This window comes from Microtus pennsylvanicus, chromosome 12 (genome assembly GCF_037038515.1).
Source record: "Microtus pennsylvanicus isolate mMicPen1 chromosome 12, mMicPen1.hap1, whole genome shotgun sequence".
Classification (NCBI taxonomy): Eukaryota; Metazoa; Chordata; class Mammalia; order Rodentia; family Cricetidae; genus Microtus; species Microtus pennsylvanicus.
Genome location: NC_134590.1, coordinates 74696570 through 74720487, shown reverse-complemented (window position 1 = coordinate 74720487; position 23918 = coordinate 74696570).

Genomic DNA, 23918 nt, shown 5'->3' with positions numbered 1-23918 from the left:
ATTATTTTTTACAGACTAAAACAAATTTCACAAATGTAAGCATAGCCTATCTTTTGTTCTATGCAGTGTGGTTTTCCCGAAGTTCCAGGAGCAATGTTATTTTGCCAGAGAAGCACACTATCCTGAAAACCTGTCAGCTAAAAGCCATTTGTAGACAATTGTCTGCTGCATCAGCAATCACTGGAGACATTAGGCCCTGCCTACACCTTGAGGAAGAAATGAGTGTCTGAGCTACCAAGGCAATGGTCCTGCTCTCTTAGCCCTAGACCCCAGGGGTTCATCCTGTACCCCACCCTCACCTACCACAAACTAAGAGATCAGGCAGCATTATCCTTCCTGCCCACCCCCACCATCCCCTGCCACAACTGTAACCACTAGAGCCACAGGCGCCACATTCACCTGGAGGAAAAGCGACCACTGGAGTCACCAACAAGGATGAAGGAAGAGATGGGTAGAGGGCAGTGTAAGAATGTATTTAACAACATAAAGAGCAATATGGCTACACCAGAAACTAATGGTTCTACAGCCACAAGACCTGAACATCCCAACATAGATGAAGCAGAATAAAATAAAATAATCTTAAAAATAACTTTTTGAAGATGATAGAGGCCCATAAAGAGGAAAGATTCCCTTGAAGAAATGGACAAAATGACAAACAAAAATTGGAAGAAAAATTCATAAATCTCTTAAAGAAAGCCAAGACAAAAACAATTAAACAAGTGAAGAAAACAGTTCAAGACTTTTAAATTGAAATAGAGGCAATAAAGAAAACATAAACCAAGGGAATAATAGAAATAGATAGTTTGGGTAAATGAATAAGAGTAACATATGCAAGCATAACCAACAGAATGCAAAAGATAGAAGAAAGAATCTCAGGCATTGAAGATATGATAGAGGAAACAGATTCTCAGTCAAGAAAATTGTTAAATCCAACAAATTCTTAACACAAAAATTTCAGGAAATCTAGGATACCAAAAAAATGATTCTAAAAATAACAGTGATAGAAGAAGGAAAAAATTCCAGCTATAGGCACAGAAAACATATTCAATAAAATTGTAAAAGAAAATGTGTCCAACATAAAGGGGGATATGCATATAAATGTACATGAAGCTTACAGAACACCAAATAGACTGGACAGAAAGAAAGAAAGAAAGAAAGAAAGAAAGAAAGAAAGAAAGAAAGAAAGAAAGAAAGAAAGAAAGAAAGAAAGAAAAAAAGAAAAAAAGAAAGAAAGAAAGAGAAGTCCCCTTGTAATGTAATAATCAAAGCACTAAACATATAGACTAAAGAACATTAAGAGCTGCAAAGGAACAAAGCCAAATAACATATAAAGAAAGACCTTTCAGAATTGCACCCAACTTCCCAATGGAAATCTGAATGCCATAAGGTCCTAAAAATTCTGCAGGCACTAAGAGACCATGGATGCCAGCCAATACTACTATACCTAGCAAAGCTCTCAAGCATCATAGATGAAGAAAACAAGATATTCCAGGACAAAATCAGAACATAAAGAAAGCTCACACTAGTGACTTAATGACACACCTGAAAGCTCTAGAACAAAAAGAAGCAAGCTCACCGAAGAGGAACAGACACCAGGAGATAATCAATTGAGGACTGAACTCAATAAAATAGAAGCAAAGAGAACAATACAAACAATCAATGAAATAAAGAGTTGGTTATTGGAGAAAATCAACAAGAAAGACAAGCTCTTATCTTAACTAACTAAAAGGCAGTGAGAGAATATCCAAATTAACAGAATCAGAATTGAAAGGTGGGAAACAACAACAGATACTAAGGAAATCCAGAGAATCATCAGCTATACTTCAAAAACCTATAATTCAAAAAAATGAAAAATCTAAGGAAAGGGAAATTTTTCTGGATAGGTAACACCTATCCAGAATTAAATCAAGGCCAAATAAACAATTTAAAAAGACTTATAACACCTAAGTAAATAGAAGCAGTTCTCAAAAGTCTCCCAAACAAAATAAAGATCAGGGTCAGATGGTTTCAACACAAAATTCTACCAGAATTTAAAGAAGATAATATCAATTATACCTCTAATACCAATACACACCTCAAATTGTTTCATACAATAGAAACAGAAAGAACACTGCCAAAACATACAAAGACACAACTAAGAAAGAATTACAGACCAATCTCCCTCATAAACTTTGACATTAAAATACTCAATAAAATACTGGCAAACCGAATCCAAGAACACATCAAGGAAACCAGTCACCATGATCAAGTAAGCTTAATTTCAAAGATTCAGGGATGGTTCAGCATACTTAAATTGGTCCATGTAATTCACCATAAAAATAAACTGAAAGGAAAAAAAAAACACATGATCATCTCATTTGGTTCTGAAAAGCCTTTGACAAAATCCAAAGCCCTTTCATGAAAAAGGTCTTGGAGAGATCATGTATACAAAGGACATACCTAAATATAATAAAGGCAATATACAGCAAGCTGACAGCCAACATCAAACTAAATGGAGAGAAACTAACTCAAAGCAATTCCACTAAAATCAGGAACAAGACAAGGTTGTTCACCCTTTCCATATCTATGAAATATTGTACTTGAAGTTTTAGCTAGAGCAATAAAAAAACAAAAAGAGATGAAGGGGATACAAATTGAAAAGGAAGAAGTCAAATTTTAAATAGCAGATCATATGACAGTACACATAAGTGACCCCCAAAACTCAACCAGGTTACTTCTACTCCTTGAGAAACATTTTCAGTGATGTGGCAGGATACTAGATTAACTCAAAATATCACTAGCCCTTTTATATACAAATGATAAAATGGCTGAGAAAGAAATAAGGAAAACATCAGCCTTTACAATAGCCAGAAATAAGATAAAATAACGTAAAATATTTGGGGGCAACTCTAACAAAACAAATGAAAATCCTGTGTGACAAAAACTTCAAGTCTTGAAGCTGGAGAGATGGCTCAGAGATTAAGAACATCGCCTGCTCTTCCAAAGGTCCTGAGTTCAATTCCCAGCAACCACGTGGTGGCTCACAACCATCTGGAATGGGGTCTGCTGCCCTCTTCTTGCCTGCAGGCATACACACAGACAAAATATTGTATACGTAATAAAAAATAAATAAATATAAAAAAGGAAAACTTCAAGTCTTTGAAGAAAAAAATTGAAGAAGACAGCAGAAAATCTAAAGATCTCCCCATGCTCTTGGGTAGGTAGGATCAACATAGTAAAAATGTCAATCTTAGCAAAATAAATCCATGGATTAATTGCAATCACCATCAAAATCCCAACATGATTGTTTACAGATCTCAATAGACTAATACTCAACTTCATCTGGAAAAAAAAAAACACGAACAATTGTGTACAATAAAGGAACTTTTAAAGGCATCATTCCTGACTTCAAGCTCTACTAAAAAGCCCTATTTTTTTTTTTTAAAAAAAGGCATCTTGGCATTGGGATAAAGCAGACACATGGCTCAATGCTATCAAACTAAAGACCGTGATATTAATCTATGAACACATGATTTTTGAGAAAGAAGGCAAAATTATACAATGGAAAAAAGAAAGCATCTTCAACTAACGGTGCTGGCATAACAGGATGTCGACATGTAGAGGAATGTAAATAGACCCATATTTATCCCAATGCACAAAAACTGAAGTCCAAATGAATCAAAAACCTCAGCATGAGTCTAGCCACACTGAATCTCACTGAAGAGAAAGTGAAAAGTAGCCTCAAATGCATGGACACAAGAGACCCTTTCTAAATATAACACCAGTAGCATGCACACTCAGATCAATCATTAATAAATGACAGTCATTATTCGCTGCCCTCTCCTCCAATTTCTACATCATTGTCTTATCTCTAACTCTGAAGAAGTTAACCCCCTGGGGAAACTCCTTCATCTCTAAGAAGATTTGAGGGGATCACATATATCTTTTCCTATAACATTTCATCCCAACTCATACCTTTGACTCAGTCCCAAAATCCCATAGGTATTCCCAAAAAATTACCAGTCGTGATAGCCAGGAAATTAGGTAGGAGATTTTACTCTGCCTCCTGTTCTTTAATTCTAATCTCCATTCTTACCCCAAGATTAGTAGTAGACCACCTACTGTGGCTTCTCTTTCCTTTCTGCCCCCACTCTCAGAGGTCTTAGCAGATCCTGGTGGCATGAACAGTTTTATTCCCACCAGTGGTCTTTTCAGGCCCACACCATCTATCCCATCCCCATTCCTTAGCACCAAGTCCTAATACCTAGAAACACTTTCTAGCAAGGGCAAATAATAGTGGCACACCTGGAAGTAACTCCGAAGCATTCCTACAAGGCAGTGCAAATGCACCACACATTTTACAAGTCTCCAGTTATCCTGATAGCTAATGAAAGTAAACTCAATAAAGAGAATTGTAGACAAACTTTCCTTATAAACACAGATGCAAATATTCTCAATAAAATACTTACAAACTGAATCAAATAACATGTCTAAAAAACATCAACCATGATAAAATAGGCTAAACCCAGAGATGCAGAGATTTTTTTCAATACTTATAAAATTCTGAATACGGAAAAGTTAAGCTGGTGCTTAGCTAGAGCCTTCATACCTCCTGATCAGTGTTCACGGCTCTGGAAGGTACTTTACATTGTATCAGAATAGAAAGGTAAGCCTAACTAAAAAATGCTTTGAACTACAATGATGCCTGTGTGCAAGGCATGCTAGTGCAGTAGTTACACAGCTTGGGAGAGTAGCCTGGCACAGCCATAACTGATGGGAATGGCAGAAGTCATAATGCCAGCACAGCTGCTCGTCAAAGATCCAGCAAAGCTGAGCCACATGGTGGCCACCGTGTCACCTTTGCTTTACATCTCTGCCTGTTGCGTATTTGGGGAACTTTAAATATTTGTACAATTTGGGAATATTGAAGTGATGGAAAATTCCTTATGAATCATTGAAGCCTTCTTCCTGGAGTACTGCTTCTAAGCTTCCCCAGAAAAGTACTGAACATACTACCCTTCTAGGTTTTAAGGAGATATCTTTATCTACTTGAAGGTCTTCCTCATTCCTTGGAGGTTATAATGTTCATAAAGAATTTACAGGCTTCTTTATGAGGCTATGAGATATTCTTGAAACATCTGTCCTGCCCTTATGCAGGAACAAGATATTCAAAACCAAGTAAATACAAAAAAAGTTTAACAAGATTCAGTGGAGGAGGGGAATTTGCCACAGTTCTAATTGCAAGCCTTTTCCTACTGTTATGTGGCATATATAGCAGCAAAGTTAGATTAGCTAAAGTTACCTGTGCCCTACAAAGAGACTTATACTGCTGGGCAAGGAATGATTGAGAAAGATGATAAAGTATGAGACATCAGGAACTCCCCTTCTTAGAAAAGTTAGCTCATACAAAGTCACTATGGCATCAAATGACCAAATAACAAAAGAATGCCAGGATTAGACTTATAAACAAATTTTATAAATATATAAATGTGAACATTGCATTATGTCAGAGTTTGAATGATAACTGAAGCAGCTTTGCCCTGAGGATATTTCTTGGGCACTTTAGTCATTAAAAGTTAATAATACACTGCTTGGAAAATGGCAATCTCTCTGGGATGGTTTGAAGATTTTGTTTTGGCCTAACATCCTTATAACCACAAGAGCTATCAGAATGAAAACATGTTGCTATATGCCTCTAGTGTCTTACAAAATGGGTTATAAATGGGTTATGTGGTTAATGAATAAAAATCAGGACTCTGTTTATCAGGGATCTCAAAAGTTGAGGGGAAATCATTGTGAAATGTAACTCCGTTCTGTCACAGTTTATCAATTGGAACTAAAAGATAAGCAACAAGAAGTGAAACACATGTCTAAAATCAAAAATGATATGATCTGTGTTTTGGAACAACATGAATCTACCCCTGCTTACTGAATCCTGTATAAAGAAGCACTGTGGTTGTTTTTCAGTCAGGTTGGAAGATACCCCTGACCATCATGCCTGGCTGATTCCTTCCATTGGCTACTGCTTACATCCTTTTGGGACCTGTCAATCACCAGGGCTTGCGTCCAGCAATAACTAACCAATAACTGATTAGATATAAGGTCTACACTATTAGATAGAACCCATTACTGACACTACTCAGGTGTCCAGGAAGAACTTGAGACTAAATATTTCAGGAACCTAGAGGAACACCAAATGCTACTATTCTGCTTATGTAATGTAGCAATGAAATGTCTCCACATTTTCTTATATGCATTGATCAATCATCAGAGAAGCTTTCTCCTGTAGTAAATGGGACCTTGGAACACTTAGTCCTAAATGGTATGTCTACATAGAATCCCTCCCTCAGTGCTCTTTGAATTCTGTGTAAGAGAAGGTTGAAGAATGTAAGAACAAGAACTATGGAGGACACCAAGGAAACGAGGCCTTCTGAACACAGCAGGAGTTGTGCATATATGATCTCACAGAGACTATGGCAACATGCACAAGAACAGCATGAGTTCCTTCCAGATGAAGTTTCAGTGCTGAAGGCAGAAGAAGACACAAAACCTATGCCTAACTTATAATCTAAGTCAGTACTTGGTTCCCATTAAGTATTCATTAACATAATATATAATTTAGTTAAGTATATAAATTTTTTCTACTCTTATCTGTACTCATTTTTAGGGCATATGTTTTGTAGGAAATATAGTAAAAATATTAAATTCTGTTATTGAATCCTTTGTCAAATAAATTTTGTTTTACATACAGATTAAGTTTTCACATCTTGATAGTCTAGATATAATTATTCTATTATCTGCATTTTTTCCTAAAATTATAAGGTACGTCATTTCAGAAAAAAGTCAAATACATAACTAAAATTGAAACATTATATCAGTAGTTTCCATGTTCATAAACTTTTGACTCATTTATGAAGTCTACATTTCAATAATTTAAATAGAAGGGCCTTTTGTAACCTTCCCTACTGGGATTTACTTCTTTTTTCTAAATTTTTAGGAAGCATAATTTTCATTGTTTTCATATGTAGATATCTGTTTTTCATATGATATATTTAAGATGTAAAAATATACATATATTTAAAAATGGAAGAGGTCTGAACATAGTACCAAAAGATCATTGAGTGCTGAAATTCCAATTCAACTAAAAAACTTTTTTTAGTTTTTGAGATTATAATTTAATTACATTTATCCCTTCCCTTTTCTCCCTCTAAACTTTTCCCATAAGCATCCCTTCTCTTCTTCACATTTTACCTCTTTTTTGTTGATTTTTATTGTGCTCTACAGTTTTCTCTGCTCCACTACCTGCCTCTCCCCTCCCCTTCAACCTTCTCCCAAAGTACCCATGCTCCCAATTGACTCAGGAGATCTTGTCTTTTTCTACTTCCCATGTAGATTAGCTCTATGTAACTCTCTCTTACAGTCCTCATTGTTGTCTAGGTTCTCTAGGATTGTGATTTGTAGGCAGGTTTTCTTTGATTTATGTTTAAAACCACTTATGAATGAATACATTTGATAATTGTCTCTCTGGTCTGGGCTACCTCACTCAAAATGATGTTTTCTAGATTCATCCATTTGCCTGCAAATTTCAAGATGTCATCATTTTTCTGCTGTGTAGTACTCCACTGACTAAATGTACATTTTCCTTATTCCTTTCTAGGTCGAGGGGCATTTAGGTTGTTTTCAGGTTCTGGCTATGACAAACAATGTTGCTATGAACATAGCTGAGAACATGTTCTTGTGGCACGATTGAGCATCCTTTGAATATATATCCAAAAGTGGTATTACTGGATCTTGAGGAAGGTTGTTTCCTAATTTTCTGAGAAATCACCACACTGATATCCAAAGGGGCTGTACTAGCTTTCACTCCTATACACAGATGATAAATGAACTGAGAAAGAAATCAAAGAAAGATCACCATTCACAATAGTCACACACAAAGTAACTTTAACCAAACAAGTGGAAAACTTTATGACAGTAACTTTAAGTCTTTGAAAAAAGAAATGGAAGAAGATACCAGGAAATGGAAAAATCTCCCATGCTCTTGAGTAGGCAGAATTAAAATAGTAAAAATGGCAATCTTACCAAAAGCAACCTACAGATTCAATGCAATGACCATCAAAATCCCACAAAATTCTTCACAGACCTTGACAAAACGGTTCTCAACTCACATGGAAAATCAGAATACCCAGGATAGCTGAAACAATCCTGTGCAATAAAAGAATTTGTGGAGGTATCACAATACCTGACTTCAGCTTTACTACAGAGCTACAGTACGGAAACAGCTTGGTTTTGGCATAAGAACAGACAGAATGACCAATGAAACTAAATCGAAGACCCAGATATTAATCTACACACTTTCAAACACCTGATTTTGATGAAGAGACAAAAAATATCAAATAGAAAAAAAGAAAGCATATTTAACAAATGGTGCTGGCATAACTGGATATCAACATGTAGAAGAATGAAAATAGATTCATATCTATTGCATGCTTTGGTCCAAATGGATCAAAGACCTCAGCATAAAGCCAGCCATACTGAATGCCATAGAGGAGAAAGTGGGAAGTACACTTGAACACATGGGCACAGGAGATCCCTTCCTAAATATAACCCCAGTAGCAAAAACACTGAGAGAAACAATTAATAAATGAGACCTCCTGAAACTGAAAAGCTTCTATAAAGCAAAGGACACAGTCAATAAGACAAAACAACAGCCTACAGATGGGATAAGATCTTCCTTACCAACCCCACATCAGATCTGATCTCCAAAATATCAAAGAACTCAAGAAATTGGTCAGCAAAGAACAAATAAGCCAATAAAAAATGGAGTACAGATCTAAACAGAGAATTCTCAACAGAGGAATCTAAAATGACTGAAAGACACTTAAGGAAATGCTCAACATCTTTAGTCATCAGAGAAATGCAAATCAAAACAACTCTGAGATTCCATCTTACACCTGTAAGAATGGCCAAGATGAAAAACACTGATGACAATTTATATTGGAGAGGCTGTGGGGTAAAGGGAACACTCATTCCCTTTTGTGTATTAACTGTTATTATTTCATAAATATGTGCATATGTATATATTTATATAGTCCTAACTATAACCTTCTCAGTCTGTATAATGCTACCTGTATGTATGTTTTCAGGTCTTATCAATTGGCACTGGACAACCAATTTGAGTGATCTTCCACTTCGCCTTTTCCCAGTTTTCCTCAGTTGTCTATAGCTCCTTGTGTGTATTTGAGGCCTTATGGAGTTTTCCCCCCACCCCATTTGGGGAAGTAAGCCTTGGGAATCAACATTTTGAAAGCAGAAGATCTAAATAATCAGCTGAGCGATGTAAATATACAAATTAACAGGGCAGGGCACAGCTGACTTTAATAAACCAAGTATATCAATGCATATTGATGTATGCCAAGCTTGTATACTTTCCTGTTCCTGTAAACCAATGTAATATTCTAACATGCATGTGATATAATAATAGTATCTCAGTTTCAATAGATTAACAATGACAGGTACTCAATAGGGCCAATCTGCTACTTCATTTCCATACAAAGTCTAGCCAAGAGGACCATAAGGTATGTAAAGAACAGCCAGGCTTATCTGAAAATTGTCCCTCAATAATCTCTCTTCGTACAAAGCTCTAAGAACAAAAGGCAGTTAATCTCATCTAAACTTTGCACTTTGATCTATACAAAATCATGAATCTTAAAGAAGGGAAATAGTCCATGGACAGTTTTAGTATGAGGATAATGAGAAAAATTACACTGATCTAGTAATTCTTTTTGTTTTCCATACTGAGGACAAAACTCAGGGTCGTGAGTATGATGAAGTAATGGTAGCCCACTGAGACAGACACTCACCTCACTTTATTTATTATCTTTGAGGATGCAATAGAAAAAACCACCTTAGAGATCTGCAGACACACGCTCGCTCCATGGGAATTACAGACAGGATTACCTCGCTGTGAATTACTCTGGACATTTTATGTAACCTTTCAAACCACCATAAACACTGTAAAGGATTAGTTAGGCCTGATTGTATTACCTTAGCTCCTACTGCTGTCTCATATAGTTTGTGGGCAACACTAGCTACCAAATCACCAGAGAAGCTTTTACATTGAATGTGAAATCACTCCCCACTGCCTTCAACCTCAGCTATGTAATGATATCAACTGATCGGAGGAAATGTAAAAGCAGGTAACACCCTGCCACTGAGACATTAGCACTGCATCTGAAATTTAATTTCTAGAGGAATCATGCTATGTGTGATCTTTGATTTATATTTATAATATAAATCATTTTATAATATCCCCATACTCAGATTATAAATAAAAACTAACTTGACTTTTAACCTGGCCCACAAGCACTCAGTACTAGACTGATGAGTTATTTATAGATGAATCATTTGAACACTGCAGGGGGAAAAGTAAAAACCCTTGCTTTAGTGACAGTTTGCTCAGAGAAATCAGAAAATAAAACACAAACAATATATAGAATGAATGGTATCAAACAGAAAATTTTCATTGCAGCTGATCCAAAAACAAGAAAGAAAGAAAGGAAGGAAGGAAGGAAGGAAGGAAGGAAGGAAGGAAGGAAGGAAGGAAGGAAGGAAGGAAGGAAAGAAGGAAGGAAGGAAGGAAGAAAGAAAGAAAATCTTAACCCCTGAGTGTTCAAAAGTATTGCATATAGTACAATTTTGATAGCCATCAGACCCATTCACTGGAAACTTATTCTTTTCTTTTTTTCTTTTTTAATCTTTTAATTAGATTTTTTAAATATACCAATCCAAATTCCCACTCCCCCCTCCTCCGATTCCCTCCACACACCCTCCCACCCCACCTCTCCCTCCTCCCATTCCCTCACATACCCTTCCACTCCACTCCTCCTCCAATTTTAAGAGAGGCTAAAACACTTTGCTTTGTGGAAGGTCCCAGGCCCTCCCTACTACATCTAGGCTCAGTTCAGTGCTCTATTACAGAGCGAAAGTAATGAAATCAGCTTGGTATTGGCATAAAAACAGAGATGTTGACCAATGGAATCGAATCAAAGACCTGGATATTAATCCACACACCTATGAACACCTGATTTTTGACAAAGAAGCTAAAATTGTACAATGGAAAAAAAAAAGAAAGCATCTTCAACAAATCGTGCTGGCATAACTGGCTATCAACATGTAGAAGAATAAAAATAGACCCTTATCTATCACCATGCACAAACCTCAAGTTCAAATGGATTAAAAACCTCAATATAAATCTGACCACACTGAGCCTGATAGAAGAGAAAGTGGGAGTTAGCCTTCAGTTCATGTGCACAGAAGACCACGTCCTAAATATAACCCTGGAAGCACAGATAGTAGGAGAAACTCATCCTTTTCTAAAGATATTGGGTCTTGAACATTTATTTGTTAAAAAAATATGTTTGAAAGGATATACATACACACACACATAGATAGATGATCAAAAGATACACAGAGAGAGAGAGAGAGATAATAGAGAGAGGTAGACATAAAGATAGAGATCTCCAACTTGTTTGATGTTACGTCTATGACTGTTTTTACACTGTCCCATCACATTGTAGTTTTCTACTCAGTTGTAATCCCACATTTCTTACTCCTCAATTCAAATGGGAATTTTCAGTGTTCCAAGGAATTCAGATCAGCTACCTCTTTGTTGAAAGTCTATTATATTTCATTTCAATCAGCCTAAGTCTTAAGTCTAGGATGGCCTGTAAGTAGTATGACTCTATCTCCTTATAGGTAGAAAAGGTGATTCTCATTCCACAGACACCTTCATTATTTCATTGACTTTAACACTTAAGAGCATTTTCAATTAGATGCTATAATCTGTGTCCCATCCCCCCCCAGGGCCTCCGGATCACTCTGGTCTCGATTCTTATGCCCTCATTGTTAGAGCCATCCCACTGTCCTTTCCTTCAAGCACACTCTGTTACTACTCTTTGGTCAGGGGTGCAAATACCTTTATTTATTGCATTCAATTTATATCTTTCTTGGACATAATACCATTACTTAGGCTTGTTAGCATTTTCCTTTTCACCTTCAGTAAAATGAAATATACTCAATTGTCTTTTCTTTAGCAATCTATTTGAAATCACAGCTCTTCCCCCGGCCAGGGCCTCTATGTATTTCTGAATATCTATCTGCCCTCATGGGATGAAAGTTTCAGATGGGAAGACTTGTCTAAATTTGTTTGCTATGTACTAACATATTTTAGATGGTCAAAAAATACCTGTTGTTGTGCCAGGACATGTTCCAAAGCCTACAGAGAAACTCTGTCTCAAAAAACCAAAATAAGTAAATAAGTAAGTAAGTAAGTAAATACTTGTTGAAGGACTTGAATGAATTAATGAATCAATGAATATATTAAAAGGATGTTCCCCTTGAGAACTATTTGTTGTCTAACTGCTGGCTCTGGTCTTTGTGACTACCAGTCTGCTGAAGAGCATTGCTTCCAATAGTCACCCTCAAACCTCCTCCTAAGACGCAATAACAGGGTTTGCTTAACAGTCACAGGGAATGTGCACAATAGAACAGTGTGCAGTAAAAGAAAATCTTTAAAAACTCAAAGTGAATTGCAAATGTTTTTATTTTTTACTAATTAATTATTTCACAAACCAGTCACAGTTTCTCTTCCCTCTTCTGCTCCAAGTCCCTGCTCATCCTCCCCTATCTCCACCCCCACCCATTCCTCCTCCTTTTGCTTCAGAAATAGAAAGTTCTCCCAAGTATATTAACTAGCTATGGCATATCATGTGACACTTCTTCTCCTATCGAGGCTAGAAGTGACAGCTCAGTATGAGGAACAGGGTCCAAAATCAGGCATTAGATTCAGAGACAGACCCTGCTACCACTGTTAGGAGTCCCACAAGAACACCAAGCAACAAACCTCTAACATATGGCAGAGGGACTAGGTCAGTCTTGTGCAAGCTCTCTGGTTGGCAGTTTAGCATGTATGAACCCAAGCTAGGTTATTCTGTGGGTTTCCTTATGATGTCTTTGGGTCTTCTGGCTCCCATAATTTTTCTTTCCCCTCATCCATAGACCTCCCTAATATATGTCCAACAGTTGGCTCTTGGTCCCTTCATCTATTTCCATCAGTTGCTGGATGTAGCCTTTCTGTTGATAATTGGGCTAGGCAACAATCTGTGGGTATGGCAGGATATCATTAGTAATCATTTCATTGACTTTTTTTTCTGTCAGTTGTTCGACTCTATCCTAAGTCTCCAGGCTGCTCAGACTCTGGGTCCCAGCTAATATTTTAACCCTGCTGAGTATATGATTACAGGTAAGTTTTATTATATCAACAATAAATTTATTACCATAATAAATTGTCTTACCCACTTTTCTACCATTGTGAGGAGATACTATGACTGACCATAGAAATTTCTAAAAGAAAACATGTATTGAGAATCAGCATTCCGCAGGGTTAGAGTCCACTATCTTCAGAGAAGTTAGTATGGAGCTGGCAGGTATGCATGACAATGGAATAGTATCCGAGAGCTTATATCTGATCCACAAGCATGAGACACAGAGAGAGAGAGAGTTTTAAGAAAATGAATGTTCATTTGCGACATTTTTATCTTAATTATATTGTATCTTTTTATTTATGTTCTATAAATATATGTGTCCTTAATATAATCAGGTTGTATTTTTATCTGGGTATTTATTTCAAAATCATTTCCTTGTTGACTGTACTTGCCTTTTCAATTTTGTCACTTTGTCTTTTTTTTTTTTTTTTTTTTTTTTTTGGTTTTTTTCGAGACAGGGTTTCTCTGTGGTTTTGGAACCTGTCCTGGAACTAGCTCTTGTAGACCAGGCTGGTTCACTTTGCCTTTTTATCAAGTTCAATTTATCTATGCTTTTTGATAAAAAGGAGTTTTATGGTGCTTCTATGAAGTTCTTATGTCCTGTTTTCATTTCTGTTGCTAAGATAAAATAGCCTAAGAAAAAGTAACATAAGAGAATGTAGTTTATTTCAGTTTTCAGTTTCAGGCTACAGTATATCATTGTGGGGAAGCCAAGGCAAGAACTCAAAGAGCCAGTAACATCACATTCATAGTGAAAAGCAGAGTGAAATAAGTACACACATACTCTGATGCTAGCTTCTGTTCAGCTTGCTTCCTCCACTCTTACACAGTTCAAGAACTCTAACTAGAAAAGGCAGACATCCCATAGTCTTGTAATCTCCAATAATCTTGGGTTTTGGTTGCACATAATCTTTACCTGTGTCAGTTTGTGCAAGGAAAGCTTTCCAATTGTTCCAACTGTAGCACTGGAGGTTTCATTTCAACAGTGCAGATCTCTTTAACGGTCACAGATTCTTTTTCATCCTGAACTTGATACACACACATGCACACGCACACAAACACACACACATATATGCACGGACACACACATTCTTAGCCAAAATGTCAGAGAAGTAATCCAGATACAATCTTTCTTCTCTAAAACACTATGGTCATTCCTCAACAATTCATGTCTCACTTAGCATTCTCAAATTCCAAGATTTCATTAAAGTGGTCCATGAAGCTTTGCTTCCATAATCCAATGGTTCTTCCAGACCAACATTTCAAACTCTTCCACAAAATAGTTCAAAGGTATGGAAACCACATGATTGATTTTATCTCAACAATGACCTCCACTTATTCAATTCCAAGGAATACTTAAAGAATATTCTATGTGTGTGTGTGTTTATGTATGTATGTATGTATGTATGTATGTATGTATACATAGCTCAAAGCATGGGTCATCATGAAATCAAATAACTTAATTACTTAATTTAAAAATGGGATACAGATGTAAACAAAGATTCAAAAAATGAATCACCAATGGTTTAAACATTTAAATATTCAATATTCTTAATCATTAGGGAAATGTACATCAAAATTACTTTGAGATTTTACCTTACACAGTTAGAATGGCCAAGATAAAACATAAAACAAATGACTTCTCATGCTGGTAAGAATGTAGAGTAGGGAGAACATTCATCATTGCTCATGGCAGTAAAAAACTGTGTAGCCACTATAAAAATCAGTGTCACATTTCTTCGTGAGAGGGGAGGGAGAAAAAGTCAGAGAACTGGCTATTATATAAATATCAATTTGCATATTAAAATAAAACAAAACATAATTACACTTAATCCATGTGCTCAGTAGTTCATAAATACAGTTTAGTGTTTTTAACATGATATAAAATATTTGAGTTACCAGAGATGCCTCTTAATTTGCATAAGTTTTTCATAAAGTGAAATTTTATACTTTAGAAAATAACTTTGATAAAATCTTGAGTGAAGCTGGTGTTTATAGTAAAGTAAACTTTAAAGTGAAAGACCCCAGCTTAGCTGCTGTAATGCCATTTTGCAAAGCTTTCACACAAACAAATGTAAGTTCAAGGTAAAGTCGGTACTCCTAAGAGGCCAAAACAGGATATCTGTGGTCAGACACCAGGCCTAGGAGGGGAACGGACAGTTCTGGGAAAAACTACATGTGCCCTAGATAGAGCCAAGTCAGCTATTATCATATCATATTATCATATCAGCTTGTCCCCAAGTGAACCCATCGCCCCATCCAAACTGACCAATGGGATTCCTGTAACCATGCTTCTACTTCTGTATGCCTGCTCTGCCCGCCCGTTTCTATATAAAAGACCCCCTGCCTAGCTTGAGGGCAGGCAAGTCTTCCAAAGAGACTCTGATGCCCGCAGGTACCTGTGCATCGCCCAATAAATAACCTCTTGCCTTTGCAGCCAGTGGTCTGGACTGTTCCTTGGGTTAGGATTCTCCTCCTGAGGGAAGGTCCTCTCTGAGGGTCTTTCAAAAGTGAAATGTTTGGTGGGTATAAAAATATCAAAGTTTTTCTTGAAATTTGTTCACCCTGAGATTTGCAAAACTCTTACATTTTTATAAAGAAAACCTATTTGTTAGTTTTAGAATTTTGATGAAATAACTTTTAGAAACTTAGAAAAAATTACTTCAGCCAGTTTTAAATTGTTCAGTCCTGAAGAAAATTCATTTCATGCTATGTAGATAAACTATTTAGATTTTTCTCTATGAATTGATGTATTTCAAAAACATTATAAGATATCAAAATAGTGATAGAGTATGAAAGATATCTTATGGATAACACAATAGACTTCCATGAGAATATGAACTTCCGTTACCTACTCTGGGGATACCCAGTGAAGCTTCACAAGATGGGAGAGCTTTGGTTTTAGAGGCTCATTCATTGATACTGAGTACATTATGAGATGTTTTTAGACACAGTGATTTGTTCAGAATTAATTTAATTAATAATTATTCAAATCCTTATAGTGTCAAAAATTATAGTTTATATGTATATGTCACTTTATATTAAAAATGAAAGCCTTTTATGCATAGGTTAAGATAAATATTGAAATTAATCAAACGATAAAGTTTGTAAAGAAATTATATCTCTTTCTATGTTTGTCAAAATAGTTTTGGTTTTGGAAGGCTTTTTGACATTTAGTAGTAACAATAATTATGAAACATAAGGAATTATGGAAAAACTCGCCTATATTTTTCTCTCATTCAATTTGAATTCAAGTAGATTTGCTTGATTATCAGTATTTTCTGGATTTGTAAATCATTTTAAGTCGTTGTAAGTAACAATAGCAGGAAAATAATTCATATACAGTAATAAATTAAATTTTGACTCAAAATAAAATCAATATATGACATCATTTTCAATTAATTCACTCTAGAGCATAATGTCTACTTTCTGTTCTCTTAATTACTTTCTGTTCTCTTAATTTCAAAAATTTTTCATTTGGAGACAAGTTTTCAGTTTGGTATTCCAGAGATGAAAACATTATTTGTCAACGTACATGACATAGTGCAATTCCTATAAATGGGTATTTTAAAAAAATTGTCTTGGTTTAGTAAAAATATAATTACAAGTCATAAATTATATCCATTGTGTATAACAACATAATAAATAAAATTTTCTACTCAAACTTATTTTTGTGAATTATTATATAAATTTTAAAGCTTGTATTGTGATGTGGGTCAGTGGTAGACTACATACTTAATGTTCATGAGGACATAGGTTTATTCCTCAGCATTATTAAATATAGGATAAAATTAACACCAACTGGAAAATGAGAAAAATAGAGATAACTAATCAGTTTAAGTCCAGTAATAATAAATATTGAAAACATGGAGATTTCATTCCATGAAAATACACCATTAAGTCTGATAACAATTGCATGGAAACGATCCAGTTAAGGAAGAGCTTGCATGACTATTACCATTATAAAGAAGTCTCAGTATGACAGTTAAACACAATTCAGACTGAATATTATTCATAGTTTCAAGTCTTTCATGGCGTAAAGTAGAGTTGCAATCTTTATGAGTAGAAAATGCTAATGGAGCCTCAAAATAAAAGAATTATAGGTAATTAAGTAAACCTTGGAGCAGGTGATGTGACATTACTGAAGGAAGAGCACATCAATTGATTGTCCCGTACCAAATAGACAGTTCAGAAAGCATACATACAAGTAACATTATATAGACTTAACAAGTTATACTTGGAATACATGTGTGTGTGTGTGTGTTCTTATACAAATATACATACATTCAATAGCAATTGTTGAAAAAATAGATCATGAGTTTGAAGGAGAGAGCAGGTGGGTATAAAGAAAGTTATTATGGGAGGAAAATGAAGTGAGAAATGTTATGATCAAATTGCTATCTCAAAAGTAAAATAAAATACGAGTGGATTATACTTTTATCCTCTGCTTTCCAAAGGAGAGAATTTTTCACAACACAGTGAAGGAATTAGAGTGCAAGAATCAACTCAATGACCACAGGAAATTCAAATGGGATTTGGGGAATTGAGTCATCTAAGCTATATTAGTGGTTCTCTGAGGGTATTTAAGGGAACAATGGGGATAATGTCTTACTACAGAGTAGGTGGTAATTTCCCAGTAGGAAGACTAGATATAATGATGTCCAAGGAAACTTCAGGGCTGCTTGCCTGTGTAAGTTCATCTCTGGATGTTTTTTGTTTGTTTGTTTGTTTTTATGTCTGTCTGCTGCTCCTTCTGTTGTTGCTACTGCTGCCGTCTTCCACCGCCATCAGATTCCAGATTCTTCACCCAACATAAAGTGAAGACCAGGAATCTTACTGTTATTCATCTCCAGAGTGTGATAATTGAGACATCCAGCTCAATAGACTGAACAATTCAAGTTGTTCTTAGCCTCTTAATGGGACAGATGGCAGGGAGACCTGACAAGTTATTTGCAGAAAGTTAAGGGAGCACAGAATGAGTAACAGAAGACAGTTAAAACATCAATCAGTTAAGGCTACCTGTCCAGTTACATAAAGAAGAGCTATAATATCATGAGTGTTTCCTATCTATTTTATAAAGAATATGTTTTATATAGAAACCTTAAGTAGATACTTGTGGATTTATTTTCTCTTTCTTCATCATATATGATAATATCTACTGAGTGTTGTAAATCTATATCATCATCTTTATATTATGGCATAATAATAAGATTAAACTGTCTTCAAGAGACTTCTGCATTTATTCTAGAGAAAGAATCGTGTATTTTGGTGGTTTGAGTGACATAGTTATATTCTGTTAATTGGAATAACTATTATGCACTGTTTTCACTTGGAAATTTAGTATGTCATAAAGAGATGTTATCAAGTGTCATATCACAAGTAGCCATCAAATGGATAATATTTGATAGGCAATCATGTATGCTGGTGTGCCTGGATCTGAAATCAACTAGGAAACATATCTATGGGCAAATCTGTGAGGGTATTTTCTAGAATAGTTAACTAACTGAGAAAGTCTCTCCCCTAGAATGGGAAGCCCCTTCTGGCACCAGCCCAGATAAAAGAAAGTCTGAGAAAACAGTAGTGTTGCTTTCTGCTTGATACCTCTATCCCTTACTTATTAGGACATCTACATTGTCTCTGGATACTGATTTTGCTATTTTTCACTGATATATGAACCCATCTTCTTCAACTTTCCAACAGAAGTTGAGAAATAGTACCTCTCCAGGTACTCAGCAGATATTCAACAAGACTGAAACTTGGGGGTACCCTGACTGGTGGGCTGAGCAGCTATAAAGTGCTAGCCTCTTAGTCTACAAATTGCCATTGTTGGACCACATGTCCATACTCTAAAAACCAATTTAGTAAACCCCTTTATAATATACACGATAGATTCTGCTCCTCTAGAGAACTGTGACTCGTACAACAAGAATCATTCAAGGTTTCACCACCGTGATAGCACCTCACCTTAATAATTCTTTCCTTTGACTTCATTTCTCTGACTAAACAATCTCTTTGTCCAACCATTCAAATGAAAACTTCTCAGATTTAACAGTCATTTTAATTTTTCAGAGTTTTTTGTATCCCTTGCTCACTAGATCTAATCGCCATATTATTATACATATAATATATGTATAATATATGTTCTACATTAACATAGAGACAGGTGATCAATATCCTTGTGTAGTAAGTTGTAACATGGGGCTAGAGACACAATATACCCTTGCAGTAGAACACCAAAGTTTTACTCTGAGCCTTTCTAGCTAAGGTAAAGTTGTTTTTAAGTAGAGCTACAGCCAAATAAATAACCACGACAAGATAAGTATCTACTTACCAGGTACCAGAAGTTGTAACAGTGTGTTAATAGAAATAAATCATAACTTTCAAAGCAACTGCAACTGGAGTCACTTCTTGATTAATATTGTGATAATCAACTGTCATTCTCCATGATCATCTGTCTTCTTCCCAGGCCAATTATGAAAGAGATAATTATATGTGTTAGAAACAATCTACCTTTCAACTCATTGATGACAGTACTAATTTCTATAATCCTTTATCGGATGTAGTGATACTTCTTTCACCATTAACCCTGGAAGATATATTTTGGATCATTTTTATTTAGCCTTATCAATCTTAACTCTCCTTTACAAGTCAGAAATAAAATGTGGATGTTTTACTCATTCTCAGTTATGTCTCCCAAATACACATTCTAGAGATGGAGAAATAACTACAGGATGATTTGAGGAATCTACCATAGGTTGGATATGGGCTAAAATTCCAATGATTACTTGACCTCCTTCAATCTGTATTTTCACTTAAAGAACTACTTTTGTTGTTTTGAGGTTTTCTAATAATGAGTTCAGTTCAGAGATGTCTAAGTTCCAAAAGATCTAATTATTTCTTTTTCACAATAACTAATTGCCCTAGCCAAAGCCATATGTCTCTTTAGGAAAGTATGGGTAAACATTAATAGTAAAATATTTGATATTTTAGCATGGTCATTCTATCAAGAACATGGTTTTCCCTTAAGGGAAATTCACTGAGGTCATGGAGGTTACTATCATAGGCAAAGTAGATTTGTCAGAATCTGGTTGTTCAATGCCCTCACCCTCAAGATATTCATCCAACACATCTTCATTCCAAGTTACAGATGCCAATGATTCCCAATAAGTACCCTAAATTTGCCTTCTGACATTCTTCAAGTTTAGACCTTAAATATGTATTGTAAATTAATTAACTGTACAATGAGGGCTTGGATTTTTATTAACAGTAACTTCATCCCTTCAGCTGATTGAAATATGATTCTTTCAGGGCACACCTAGAAACCTCTAGATTTGTGTGTACATGTGGTGCTTAGATATTGTATCTCTGGGTTCCTTTTCTTTTGTTACTTTACCCAAACATACTAGAAACAAATGCCTAGCATGCTTATATTCATTACTTTTCAAGACATGCTAAAATATTTCCTGGATATCTTACTCTGCATGAGGAGTGAAGGAGGAATGTCAAATGAATTTATCTTGGCATAACTCTTTAAACAGTTTACATTGGATTATCCATATTCTCCACACCATGAAGAGATTCTTTAGTAACTGTATCTTTAGCCAAATTAGTCCAGTTATAGACAAACCATCTAGAAAAATTTTTACATTTCTGTTCTATATGACCACTCCTAGTACAATAAGTTGTATTAGGTGGTTGTTCTAAAACAGTAACACACATAATACAAATATATCTTAATACAACATATATGTATATTTAAATCATGTTAACGTGAATCTATTGTATCATTTGAATATACATCACACATTCTATGCTGTTTCCATTTCGGAGAATCTGATAATCCAGTATTTTTAGTTAAGACAACCCCAGTGATTGATGGAAACACACCAGATAATGAGGACAAATTCCCATTCTTTCTTTAGGTGAGGATAAAATATCTTGCTAGATACTTCTTCAGATTAAGGGCATGTTCACATCAAAACCATAAGCATTCCACAGTTTTAGAGGTATATAGCAAAAACCCAATCTATCAGCTGGTCTTGGTCTCCATAGAAGAAATAAACAGCACTATAATTTAATTACATGCCAAAATATTCTTTGAAAGTGGGTGATCAGACAAACTCCGATAAGCACAGAATATCTTATGATTGATTGACTCAATTGTTAAATACACTGTGTCATACTAGTAAATAGAAAAATCTTCAAAGAGAAATAAAGTAAGCAAATCTCAACAAAGATATTAATTATATATTAGAATTATCTTATCAAGCTTTAGATGAAATCCTCGTAGCACAGAAGAAATGATTCAGTGGTTAAAAGCACTGTTGTTCTTATGAGGACCCAGGGTCAGTTTTCACCATCCACACAGTGCCCCTCAAAACATTCACATTTCAAGTTCTGTAGACCCCAAATCTTTTTCTGTCCTCCACAGACACAAGACATACATGTTGTAGAAAGAAATAGAACCTTTAAAAAATGGTTTCAGAAAAGGTCCAAAAATACTCCTTGTTAAGGAAATGAAAAATAAACAATCATCCTTAAGAACACAAGAAGTAAAAGCAACGAAGGAACTATAAAAGACAACTGAAAGATTAATTCAGAAATTTAAATTACACCAAACATAAAAAAATTGTAGGAAGGCTAAAAGAGTGATCAAAACACATTCATGTGTCATTGAGCTAGAGAATAGTGTAAATGAATTTAGTTCAACTGAACAAATGGAAAACAAGTCAATATTTAAAATATTAAATAACATCAAACAGCTCAGAAATCTGAAAGGCAGTCGCTATAAGACTAACCTTTCTAAATAGAAGTTCCTGACTACAGGTCAGAAAGATGGAAACTAAAAACACCCTCAAAGTAATAATAATCCCATGCCCACCCCTTACAGAAGAGCTTTTGGAAGTTGATAACTTCTGGGGGAAAAAATCATTCTTTGAGGTATATCCCCCTTGAAGGTGGGATCTTGGATTCTTCAGCGGAAGATCCCACACATTTGAGAACATGGGCATCATAAACTGAGCTTAGTGAGTTACCAGCAAAAGAAGAAGAAGAAGAAGAAGAAGAAGAAGAAGAAGAAGAAGAAGAAGAAGAAGAAGAAGAGGAGGAGGAGGAGGAGGAGGAGGAGGAGGAGGAGGAGGAGGAGGAGGAGGAGGAGGAGGAGGAGGAGGAGGAGGAGGGGAGGAGGAGGAGAGGAGGAGGAGGAGGAGGAAGAGATAGGAGCTGTGTGTTGGTGAGGCATAGAAAAGGGTTGCAGGGGAGAAATGGAAATGTAATGACTATACTTTATTGCAACCATGTGAAATTTTTAAACAGTAAAATAAATAAATGATGGCTGGTAGGGAACTCAAACCTGTAATCATGGTGTTTGAGATTATGAGGCAGTTTTACGCTATGAGTTGAAAACAGTTTGGACTGCACAGTGAGTTTCACATTATTTTGGTTCAACGAGTCTGAATGAATGCATATGTTCATACATATATACATACATGCATGCTTGCATACATACTTATATGCATACACTTACATAAATATATACAGAAAAAATTCCAAATGCTGCAAAAGGTACCTACCTCTTCAAAAAGCAGAGTGAAGGCCAAAGAAGAACATTTTGAAAGCAGAAATTGCTTGCAAAAAAAAATCAGTTCAAAGGAGAGGTTTCTAATGAGAATATATGAGGAATAAGAAGATTGGAAAGAGATTATTTCAAAGTTTATAAGGATAAAGTACTCCTAGTTTTAACTCAATAGTCTGTGAGGATAATCAGACAAGAAAAATATCCATAAACTAAAAGAAAATGACTGCACTTGGCACCAGCAAATGATTGGTTTAACTAATAGCTAATGGGGAAGTGGGAAGAGGAGAAGGGGAGCAGTGAGGAGAACATGAGGGATCAAGAAGATAGAGTTGGTAAAGGACAGAGAGGGAGAGAAAAGAAAGAGGGAGCCATTATGAGATTATAGAGACACCAGGCACTAGAGAAATTCCCAGGAATTAACAAGTAAAAACCCACCTAGGAATCTAAGCAATAGTGGAGAGGGTTCCTAAAATGCCCTTCTCCAGTAATCAGATTGATGACTATGTTAATTGCCATCATAGAACGTTAATCCAGTATCTGATGAAAGCAAATGCAGAGATTCACAGCTAAACACTGGACTGTATTCATGGATTCCAGTTGTAGAGAGGAAGGAGTGATATTATGAGCAAAGGGTCAAAGACTATGACAAAGAAACCCACAGAAACAGCTGACCCAAGCTAGTAGGAATGACAGCTGGGGAACCTGATAAGACCCAACTAGGCCTTCAGAATGTAGATGACAGTTGTGTGGCTTGGGCAATTTGTGGGACCATTAGCAGTGGAACCAGTATTTTTATCCCTGGTGCATGAATTGCCTCTTTGGAGCCCATTCCCTATGGAGAGATACAAGAAACTTTGCCCAGCCTAGATGGCAGAGGGGTTTGACCCTGCCCTAAGTGATGTGACAGTCTTTGTTGACTCCCCTTGGGAGGACTTAGTCTCTCTGAGGAGTGCATGGGGGGCTAGGGAAAAGATGAGGAGAGTGGGAGAGGGAACTCAAATTGGTATGAAAAATAAGACTGTTTTAAAAATAAAACA